Below are 12,811 nucleotides of genomic sequence, written 5' to 3'. Positions count from 1 at the left end.
TAATCATGACAGGGTGCCATCCATGAATATAGAGATTATTGTCCAGCCATACTCAACACTCAAGAGACCCATATCAGATCACATATTTCCTTTAAGGGGTATTGGCCATGTTCAGATGGCCTACACCAGCCTTCCCAGTCCCTATCTCCACTATGTAGCATGATGCCTAACCTGAATAAAGCCATGTCCAACCCAGTGATGTTGGACATGCTACACGTACACATCCTGATCTCAAACACATACTTCATGGATATCCACCTTACTAGTACAAGGATCACCACATGCTGGACAGATCCTTGTCCCATACACTTTACATACTCCTGCCATACTAAGTATTCCTGTCCAGCAAAACTGCACATTGCACCCTCTCAGACATGGTGTGATGACCGCATGGTAAATGTATCATTAACTCTGTGGATCAGTTATGTGGCACTGCTTCACCTGGCCCCAGAAACCTGCCTGTTGGCTAGAGCTAGGTAACCTTTCATCCTAGATTCATACATGGCTCAGGGCATATAGCCTACTTGTTGACTTTGACCGTACATGCTATAGTTGATATCCATCCCTGCAAATACCATCTGGCTAGCCAGTGTCCCATGTGTATCACATGTGCAGCACAGGTGATACATGGCAGGATGTTGAACTGCTGTACAGTGCCATGTAGATGTATATGGCAAAACACATACATGTAAAACCTTCCGTGAGCAAGTCTGCAGGGTCACAGGTCATGTCCATTAAGGCAGTGTACGTCTTTATATGTGACATATACACTGCATCAAAGTTGACTGTATTAATATGGATGCATCCAGCCATGTGCTGATAGGTAAGAACACCAGTACAGGCAAACAGACATGCCCACATCAAGACAGCATCCATATGGAGTATGAGCAATGTAATCAGGTGACACACACATGCACATATATAGTGATAACATACAATCACTATTGAGTGACAAATGTGTGTGACACAAACATGTCAGTGGTGTCAGTGTCATGTAGATTTGCAAAGACAACTATTTAATCGTAATAAATGTGATACACATGTATGTTCAGCTGTAGCTCTGTATGTCTCTGTGAGTTACTGTGACCTGTCTCCATCATCATGTCTTCTAGGTATGCCCCGTGCAAAGCTATCACCTTATACCCGCTTGGAGGATGAGGCCCTCATCCCATATCTACATGACATTCATGATGTTCTGTTCAGCCATGTGCCACAGGATGCACAGCAGCGGGATGCCCTGTGGCAGGAACTTCACAGGAGGGTTAATGATGTGGGTGGCCACAACCGCACATACCAGGAGGTACGCAGACACTGTGCAGACCTCATTAGATGGGTGAAACAGCATGCAAATGCAATCACCAGGAACAAGGTGCAACAGGTGGTGGGCCACCAACCCAGCCCCCACTCACACGTACCAAGGAGTTATTGGCCAACCTGGGGAAGTCCAAAAACAGATGCACGTGAAACTCTCTTGCACGGCAACAAAGCCAGGAACAAAAATGAAGAAAGCCAGCAAGATGAGAAGGTGGCAAAACCATTTAATAAACCCGAAGGACAAAACCTCAGGGTTATATAAAGATAATATAAATGCAATACATCCAAACCGGTTTCGGCTCCCCAGAGCCTTCTTCAGTGGATACAGACAAGAATTCTTGTCTGTATCCACTGAAGAAGGCTCTGGGGAGCCGAAACCAGTTTGGATGTATTGCATTTATATTATCTTTACATAACCCTGAGGTTTTGTCCTTCGGGTTTATTAAATGGTTTTGCCACCTTCTCATCTTGCTGGCTTTCTTCATTTTTGTTTCAACCTGGGGAAACCTGCAGAACAACATCCACAAGCCTTAGCCGATATTGTGGAGGTGGGTGCCTCTCAACCACCAAGCCTGGAGTTGCCTGGTAAGTCACTACTGCATCTATAACAACTATATTCCATATAGTTACATGTGTCACTGTACAATATGTAATGTAACATCATATGCAAGGCATGTATACACACATGCCGCATACTATAGTATGCTACTCTGTGTATGCACACGTGTGCATACTGCATAGTATAGTCTATTGTAGTGGCATATGTGTTAACATGCACATTGTTTCCTGTAGCTATCATACAGGTGTGGATAATGATCATACTGCTGTGTTACTCCTATTTAGGTACCTCTGGCATTCCACTGCGACAGCAGCCCATTGCAGGTGAGACTGTTATTATTTATCAGGCATGTTATTGCACAGATCTATCTGCCACTTGGCCATTTACCACATGTATACATAATTTATGCTCCTGTCACAATATACAGGTCGGACCTGCAATGCATCACAATGGCTACCCATGTGCAGTACTTGCAAATTATGTGAAACATTGACATGAAACCTCACAAACAGTAATTGCCAGATGTGTGGACAGCTGTGCATACAATGGTGGAGGTGCTGTTCACTGTAGGGGCATGTATTACAGATCAGAACTACACATGTGGGGAATACAAACAGTACTACACAGTGAACAGGATTCATTGGTGTGGATCATACCCCTGCTATGAATGTCAGACAGTGTGGTGTGCTATCTGACATGTCCATGACATCTAGTGGGCTGGCTGCAACACTGCCTAACTATCCTGAAAAACATATCCCACATACCAAACATACCACCCTTTTGTCTGCATAACCCTTTCATCAGTGGACCATATGACATCTATGGGTGTATGTCATATGGGACAACACAGGCAAGTGAAATAGACACCTGTCACAACCATTTGGCCAACACATGTACAGACATGGCCATGGAGTATGGCCAAAGACATGAATCAACAAACACAGTAGATGTGATGTGCTTGTGTGTACGCCCTGTTGTACATTGGCTCCACATGGTCCAACTATGGCCTTTGTGTAATGGTTATATTGCAGATGTGGAACATTAGACATCCTACAGGCCTGTGCACATCTTGTGTAGGCATGACATCAATCCACCACATAAGATGTGTTGAACATCTTGAGTGTGTCACGGCATGACAGCAGTCACCTGTACAGTATCCACATACATACACAGACAACCACATCAACCCACAGATACAGTACATTCCCCTTGCTGCTGTTGGACATCAGTGTCATCCTTGCTCCTCGTGTGTGTGTGTGTGTGTGTGTGTGTGTGTGTGTGTGTGTGTGTGTGTGTGTGTGTGTGTGTGTGTGTGTGTATGTGGTACACAGATGTCATGTGGGACTTGGTGTACTGACGAGTTTGCCATGTCTGGCCATAGTTGCCAGGCAGCAGCAATATGGTTGCAGATGTGCAGGGCTGTCATCCGTATACCCTTCAGTGACCTGTGTCACACATTCCACATCATGGTTTAGTGTGTATATACCTCAGTGATGTGGGTCACATTCCACAATATATATGTATTGTATCTGAACACAGTCATGGCTATAAACTGTGTCTGTAACTCACACTGTATAGCAATAGAGACACCTCATGATTCCCTGCAATGGCCATGCACATCAGCTAAATGTGCAGTATATCTGTAGGGCGGACAGACAACACTGCATTGGGACACCATTACCCCACTGTATATTTGACAGGACACCATTGTGTTAAACATGTATGCATGTCATTGCACACATCAGCAGATCACATGTCATACTACATGTGATTGTCAAGGTCATATGCCACACATCAGGCAGGTGTACTGTTAACCTGTGCTGGTCTATATGGTGTAACACAGGGGTGTATGCTAACTACTACTATGATTGTGTAATTTGCATGCCTTCTGCTATGACACATGCATGCTATTGTGTGCAACCCAGGGATGTATGATAACTACCACTATTATTGTCTGAGCTGCATGCCATCATATCACATGCATGTTGCATGCATTCTGTCATATCACATACATGTTGGATGCCATAGCATGTGTCTGTGTGTGTCTGTGTGTGTGTCTATTGTATAAATTGTAATGTACAGTTCTTGTTTTCCCCTTACAGGTGATGTAGGTGCGTTCCCCTCCTGTGGTCCATCTGATATTAGTGTCCCCACAGACTCTAGCAGTGATGATGAATGTATGATTGAGGCACAGGCAGGGTTGTCAGGGGCTGAATCTGTGCCATTGGTTGCCATTCCACCTATATCCCCCTCATCCTCACACACAGTTCTCATGCCTACACATACCCCATCACCAGTGGCCACAGAGGAAGGACAGTTGGCATGTGGTAGCTTGGAACAGGAAAGTGTAGGGGCTATGGAAGGTGTGCCTTCACAACCATGGTGTCAGCCAAATGACTGGTGATGCCCCACACAGGCATGTGGCCAGTGCTGCTCATAGGAGGACCTCTGGCCAACATGCCCCTGAAAGACAGAATGCAGCAGCTGGTGTCACCAGATGCATGTTTCAGGCTGTAATGGAGGCACAGGCATGTGCTGAATGGCACAACAGAGTAGATCAGAGGCTTGAGAGGGCTGCTGTCCATTCTTTAAACAGCAACGTCCAGGCAATGGTAAATGCTCAGCAGCAGATTGCTGAAGCTTTGGATAGACGATTGGGTGACATGGTTGGAGTCCTTGACCATGGCATGACAATCCGAGAGTGTGAGCTGTCTGTGTTGGAACATCTGGTATGAGTGAGGCGTCATGCACATGGACATAGGCCTGCTACATCTCCTGTTTCAGGTCTATGTGAATGAGCTACCTCACATGCTCGCTGTCATAGTGGCGGTAGCAGCAGCAGTGCAGCTGGTGCTGTGCTGTCCACACCATGATACAGCAGGCCATGTACACATGGCCCTGGATGGTCCCAACAGGGACACAGTTCCAGTGGACATGTGTCATCAGACAGTACCCAATCTGCACCTCTGCCTGGTAGTGCCCGTGCAACCCCTGGCAGGCACAGGTCACGTAGCCATGGCTGGACACTGTGAACTGTAAAACCTGGCCTATACAGTCCACAGCTGTCAATAATACCCCTGTGTAGGCCAGACACATGCCAGAACTGTGTGCATACATACACGCATACACTGGAAACATATGTAGGACACCGCAATACACACATGCAAAACATCCACACATGCCCAGTTAGATCAAAGGCCCTAACCCACACATATGATGTCATCCAATGATGCAGCCTAGGCCTCTGGCAAACATTATCACCCTGTACATATGATGATGATGATGCCTGTGCCACATCCCTATCATCCACACCATCGGTACAGGAACATGCTCATATGGTCTGATGCAAAGGGTGAACAGACTAGGAAGATAAGTGTTGATTACAATTGTTGTGTACTGTTGACAGACAGCAGACATACCATGTAGTACAGGTTTACAATGCATTTCGTACTGTTAACAGTATGTGTCTTGTGTAACAACAGTAACTGCATGTTGGCCATGATGTTCTGCTTTCCTCCTTCAGGTCTAATTGCATGTGTCTGTGGATGTCAGTGTTTGCAGTTAGTGGTCCATATGTAAAGATGTCTACAACTGTGTACAGGAGAGTGAGTAACAATTGAGATGTATTCCCCACCATACGTGACATATATGGACACACACGCAACCACACATGCCAGTACTGTGAATCAAACACCTGCCTATCTCATGATATGTATGACAGACTTACAGCAGTATTGCATGCATTACAAAGTGCACTGATGCTTCCTTTGGCAACTGTGCTAATATATGCACACAGGAGGTCTTAACTGTTACAGGTGTCAAATGATTTACCTTCGGTGTCACCCTGACCACTGTCTATGTTGTGTGTGTTCCCCTTCAATTAAAAAAAAAACATAGCTTAGTAGTTACACAGGTTATTGTAGGATCACTTGTGACACACCTGTGAGCTGTCCTCAGCAAACATCCATCTGCAAAGATGCCCCACCACTTAGTTATGTCCACACATCTGTCCATACCTGAGGTGCATCTTTCCATACTTTCAGCATATCACCATATACAGTTGGCAATGTTGAGGCTGCATTGCAACTGCATGATGTACTAAGACACACGTCACCTGCATACATCAGCAACTGCACACGCATGGTATCTGAACGTACACCACTATGTATACATGTGTGTAGGTCCTACAATCCTGTCATTTGGGCATGTTTGTAGGCATTGCAATTGGTGGACATGTGTAATGACATACATGATACATGGACTGTTATATGATATGATAGGTGTAATGGGTGACCAGTACAGAGGGAATGTTACCTTTGTCAACACTGATATCACAACTTATATACTGTTAGTATTCAGCAGCCATGGACCTACATTCCATGTGCATGTGTATAATGGCTGTAGCCACCTGTCTGCACAAAGGACAACAGCAGCTATGCTATTTACATATATGTTGTATGTGTGTGGCATGTACATATCCAGGGCAGATACATGTTTGTCATATCCAAACATGAGGGTGTTTACTGGTGTACAGCAACATTCATCTGTTAATGCTGTAAATAACCGAGGGCACCTGGTATGTGTACAGCTGACCTGGTTACAGACAGTGGTATCATTGCATTGCATAACACATGATGCAACTGTGTCAGTACATGGATACTCTGCACAGATGATGTAGAGATTGGTACAGTCCACTGGTCAAGGATCACATGGTGGTGTACTATTATATGTCCTACCACATGTATGGATGTCTGTTGGTGGTCCAAGGGCATAGCAGTGTCTCAGGGTTACATCCTAGAATGCAGCTTTTGACAATGTGTCCTGCACCTGACACATCTGTGATGCCTTTTGTAGGAGTATTGGTCAGTACATGTGAGTGGCCATTATGTATGTGGTGACACCATCACCTGGAGAAGTCCGTACATGTGTTATGGCCCACATGTCTGGTTCTGACGTATATGGTGGTAGTGCTATTGTGCAATACAGAGCCTTCAGACAGGTGTTCCTCACTGCACAGATGTCAGTATTCCCCATTATTGGATCTACAGTGAGCAGCTGTGATTATGGACGCTACACATCTAGCACTGGTTAGCATAAGCGTACAATGCAGTTGCCCTCTAGTTGTCAGGGTGTTATCCTGTGTTTAGGACATTTGCTTGAAATGGCACTATATGGGTGAATGCAACCTAGGTATTATCCCCACTCCCTTGAATCATGGATGCATGTGATATGTGACAAAGGGCTGTCTACTTTCAGTCATGTCATCCCAAAATAACAAACACTGGACAACCTCGTAATTACAGCAGGATATTGGCTCATTGTGTTGGTCAAGTAGTTGCCACTCCTAGCAAGACATCACTGTGAGTGGTAGTATTGTGCTTGGTATAGAATGGTACATCTAAGGTGACGGACAGCAGCAGATGTTGTGTATAAGACCGGTGTCAGATATATGTAGTGCAGCGTTCCTGCTAACAATGACAACTACTAACACCGGAGTCCATTGCAATGTGTTCTTTATGTCTAACTGTAATAGCATGGCCACTGTGGCCTTCTGTGTTTAGAATCAGAGTGCATCCCATACAGCCCTGTGCTACTAAGTGTATGAGCATGCCCAGTATAACTTTGTGTAGATGGACACATAGTGCATTCTGAACAGCCCTGTGCTACTAAGTGTGTGAGCATGTCCAGTGACACCTTGTGTCGGTTATGTGCCTTTATATGTATGGGCATGGCCATTGTAACCCTGTATAGTGATAGTAGTCATCCATTCCACAGATGGGCATACTCCAGGTCAGGATGGATTCCTACTTTAAACACACAGGTTCATAGGTATGTACATCTTAACTGCCAGCATCCCTGTTGATGTCCGCATTCCTAGAAGGTCATAATGACAGCCTTGAAATGTGTAGTCTGTGTGGCGTGACTCATAACTATGCACTATTGTAATAGTGATCTGTAGATAGGCGGATGTTCTGTTCCCACCACTGGCGTGTGTGTGTGGCTGTGTCTCTGTCTGCCTGAGGACAGAATAATGCTTTTAGACTGCTCACACTCTATACAATTCCTATACCCACCTTTGGCAAGGCTGATGATGTCACCCACCTAGAAATACACCTCTGGGAGTGCTGGGACCCAGTAATCTCGGTAGCGTGTTCTGTAACTGCATAATGCTGTAGTGTGATAAAGTAGTTAGGTTGGTGTTCTAATCCCAGACTTGCCAAGTGTTTGTCTCCATCTGCCTGAGGACTGAATAATGCTTTTAGACTGCTCACACTCCATACAATTCCTATACCCACCTTTGGCAAGGCTGATGATGTCACCCACCTACAAATACACCTCTGGGAGTGCTGTGACCCAGTAATCTTGGTAGCACATTCTGTAACTGTGTAATGTTGTAGTGTGATATAGTAGTTAGGTTAGTGTTCTAATCCCAGACTTGCCAAGTTTGTGTGTGTTTGTCTCCATCTGCCTGAGGACTGAATAATGCTTTTAGACTTCTCACACTCCATACAATTCCTATACCCACCTTTGGCAAGGCTGATGATGTCACCCACCTAGAAATACACCTCTGGGAGTGTTGTAACCCAGTAATCTCGGTAGCGAGTTCTGTAACTGCGTAATGCTGTAGTGTGATAAAGTAGTTAGGTCGGTGTTCTAATCCCAGACTTGCCAAGAGTGTGTGTGTGTGTGTGTGTGTGTGTGTGTGTGTGTGTGTGTGTGTGTGTGTGTGTGTGTGTGTGTGTGTGTGTGTGTGTGTGTGCGTGTCTGCCTGTGTGAGACAAGTACAGCGCTTTGTAAAGTATGCACTCTCTGTACAAATCACATCACCACCTTTGTCAATCCTACTGTTGTCACCACCTAGGAATACACCTGAAGGTGTGCTGTAACTCAGTATCCACCGTAGCGTGTGCCCTAAAAGTGTATTGCTGCAGTGTGATATGGTAGATAGGGGTTCGTATACAGGAAATGGCAGATGTGTGTGTTTGGCTGTCAGAGCCTGTGTAGACATGGCTGTGTCTAACCACTGGACATGTTGGGGAGCGGATTTTGTAGTTTTCCTATATGGTGTCCGTCTTATGACACATTGGCCACCTCACAAGGAGTACAGCTGTCAGCCAGCCATGGGACTGTGTTGGCAAGCCATACCCCTACATCTGGAAAAAGGCCTGGTGAGCAAAGTATGCAGCCCTACTAGTACCCGGTATATGTCCTGCACCCATGTGCTATACACAAACACACTTGCCTAGGATATCCCGCTATGTTGCTAGTACCATGCACATTGATGACAGATAGTAGGCATGGTGTGAATGCAGTGGGCTGCAGAGGACATCACACCCTGTACAGTGGTATAATAGGCACATATTTGCAGACATTGTGCCTTAACTATGTTCCCCACTGGATGCCTGCAACATATGTGGTGCCATCAAATGTGATCCACAAAGGCCAAACAATGCCGTACACTTGTGCCCTCTATGGACCAATGCTACTGACACCAGGGAATGCCTGTATCATACTATCAATGCAGGTGCAGGGTCGGCCTGCTCACTATAAGCAGGTTTCACCACACCAGGTCAGTATTGGCATATTGGGGGATAACAGTCTGTGTACACAACATGTGCCTGTCAAACCAGGTGCACCTGTACATGTCACTGTACAGTATTGCGGGACATGTACATCCCAGGCAATGTCCATGTGAAGGAATATCAAACACAGACATGGCATGCATTGCAAAGCTATGGCCATACACACTGGTAACAAGGATGTCAGGGCAGATCATGCAGTACCCATCTGTGTGGGACATTGCAGACACTACACCCCTGTACTGCACTGCACACCATTGTTGGGTGACATGATGCCAAGGATTACCTCTCACTCAGCCTTGTACAGCCATCTTGCACAGCCAACCACTACACACCCATGAAGCAATGCATACATGCATGTCAGTAGTGGCACCTTGAGTCTGTGTGTGGGTTATGATGCTCCCAAACCACAGTCACTCCCAGTATAACCCTCATTGGCATACCAACAGATGTCAAACACTTTCACATGTCCTAGCCCATAGAATCTCCAGATATCCCCCGTGGTGCATGTAGTCCTGTGCATTACTGCAGTGTGGCAAACTAAGTAGTTAGGTTGTGTATTTGTGACCCTGGCAAAGAGTGTCAATGCGAGTCCATTAGAGAGTGTGCTTGTGGTGACAATGGCACCCATTCACGTGGACAGCCATGTGTGCCACACCTAATGTATGTCTACTATATCTGTGTTGCAGATGTCTCTCACCTACACACATATATGTTTTTACAGCACAGCAACATGTCGGCTTTGTGTCACATGTAGTAACTTCATGCACATGCAGTAGTAATGACTAGTCAATCAGGGGTTTGACCCCTGTACTGTTATGCATGTGGCAGATGATGCTTAGGGTTAAGTTTCAAAGCCCTTCTCTGGTGTACTTTGCCTGTCCCACCCACACACTCTCTAGTGGATGTGGAGGTGTACACCTGCTCAGCAGCAGCATGTGTACTGTAGGTGATGGACATGATCAGGTGATAGCCTCTGCACCTATTGCAGTCCTCCCCTAGCTGATTGCATGTGGAACAGCTGTGATGGTGTTCCCATAGCCATTCACATGATAAACACAGTACACAATATAGGAAAAACATGTTGGTATTTGGCCATGACCGTCGCTGTGAGTGGTACCTGGATGTGGTGTTCTGAAACGGCATCGCAGATGATATCTGGATGTACCTCAAACATCATACACAGTGGGAAATAGCCTAAAGACAGGAGGGTGATGTGTCACACATGACTACAGCATGTAAGTGTAGCTATGCAGCATTGAGACTACTGCCTGTTTAACATGTTGTGTGTAGTAATGGCTATTCTGCATGTTTTAATACAGACATCCGTCAGCGGAGTCATGCTACCGCATACCTATTATAGGGTTGCCACCTTTTCAATTGCCGAAGGTGGGGCTTTTATGTAGAAACATCAGATTTTGCAGGGAAAAACATACCCACAGCTAGTACAAAGGAAAGAACTTCACTGTTTTGCTTAAATAAAAGCTTATTCTTGTAGCATTAAAGTTGCTTATTCTGTTTCTTATAACATTTAGGTGTTTCAGATACAAAATAATTGTCTTCTGCAACTACTACAGACAATATATTAAATCTTTGTCCTAAAATCTCAGGACATTTGCCATATTTTCAATTATTTTGCAGGACACAACTGCCCAAAGGGGACTGTCCCTCGCAAAGGTGGACAGGTGGTAACCCTAACCTATTATTCTATCATCTTTCTAAGGTAGTCAGTGGACTATGCGCTTTCTGTCACTATCAGACCTCTCATACGAATGGGGAAAAATGAACAATGAATCAGGGACACTGCATAACAACATCAGGGACACATTTAGAATGTTGGTGCTATTAACCTGACACATTGACAGACCCAGTGCATATGTATTTATACACATTGTCTGAGGTACATGCTGTTTATGACTCTTACATGTAGTCATTATTCATTACGTGTATTCCACCACCTTTCCTCCTAATATCACTAGTTCTAGGAGGGTTTAGGTGGAACAGAGTTAGATTCTGAGTCGTAATCAGGGACATCCCTGGTAATCGGGGACAGTTCAAGGGTATGGTCCCTATGTGTTCCCCCAATGGTTTGCAGACTATCCAGTGGATGTGCTCTTAGGGTTTGTGAGGTATGGGCGTCTGCTATACCCACATCGGAATATTACTTACATCCACGGGGTGGTCCTAATATGGCTCTGCCAGCCAACACCTGCATGCCTAGGCCCATAATCGCATACCCATAGTTCCCCTACCTACCACTCCTCTACAGCACTCATCCTTACTGTGGGCGCAGGTGGTGTATAAACACACCACAACACACTGCCCAGTCTCCCTGTGTCGGGACACATGTCGTACGTTGTGTCAACCCATGTGATATCAGGCTTGCACAACCTACTGGTCTGTGTACATCTACAGCCTGGTCGGAGAAATCATTACAGCGACTGGCTCCGATCATTAATTTTTGGTGTCCCACAAGGGACATTGATGTCTATGTTTCAAGTGTAGACCTTGCAGATCTCTCCCACTGGTAGTTTCCTGCTGGTGGTCTGGGAAGCAGTGGTGTATTTATCTATTGTGTGTCTGTATGTCTCACCGGCATAGCTGGGGGGTGGGGGGGGTGATGCTACGTGTTACACGTTTGTTTATTGGACCTCCCACCAACATATGCCCGGCCTGTGAACATATGTTACTTGTAACTGCTGTATCATATCCTAGCTATATACATGTGTATATTTACTGTAACATATATATATATATATATATATATATATATATATATATATATATATATATATATATATATATATATAAAATCTAATAACATATGGGTCTATGGTTGTCTGCATATGTATAAATTCATATGTGGGTATGTATCTGTATTCTTTCTCTGTATGTATACATTTATAATACGGCAAGGGAGAAGCATATCTCTATTTTGCTATGGGTAGATATACACACACATAGCTCTACATATATACACCTACATCTGGTTATTCCATTCCTTGCCATATAGATTTCACTTTGCTTTAGTGGGTCTCGCAGTGGGTGTGGCTGCTCATTGGGCGAGCCTCTGCCCAATGAACACATTCGCTTGCATCCTTGGGGCTGTCCATACTGGCCAACATCAGCCAACACCTGCACACCTAGACCCATAAGCAGTTATCCATAGTTCCCCCACCCTCACCTCCTCGACAGCAGCCATACTTACTCTGGGACCTGGTCAGTTCTGGACACACCACTACTGCATGCTGCCCACTCTCCACTTCACGGTACCTGTTTCATAAAATTGTCTCGGACCATGGGTCATCAGGGTTACCCACCCTTGTATTCTGAGGCTGTATACACCGCAGACAAGATG

Source organism: Protopterus annectens, chromosome 3.part1 (assembly GCF_019279795.1).
Source record: "Protopterus annectens isolate FY-2018-M chromosome 3.part1, PAN1.0, whole genome shotgun sequence".
NCBI lineage: Eukaryota > Metazoa > Chordata > Ceratodontiformes > Protopteridae > Protopterus > Protopterus annectens.
This window is presented reverse-complemented; position numbering follows the sequence as displayed.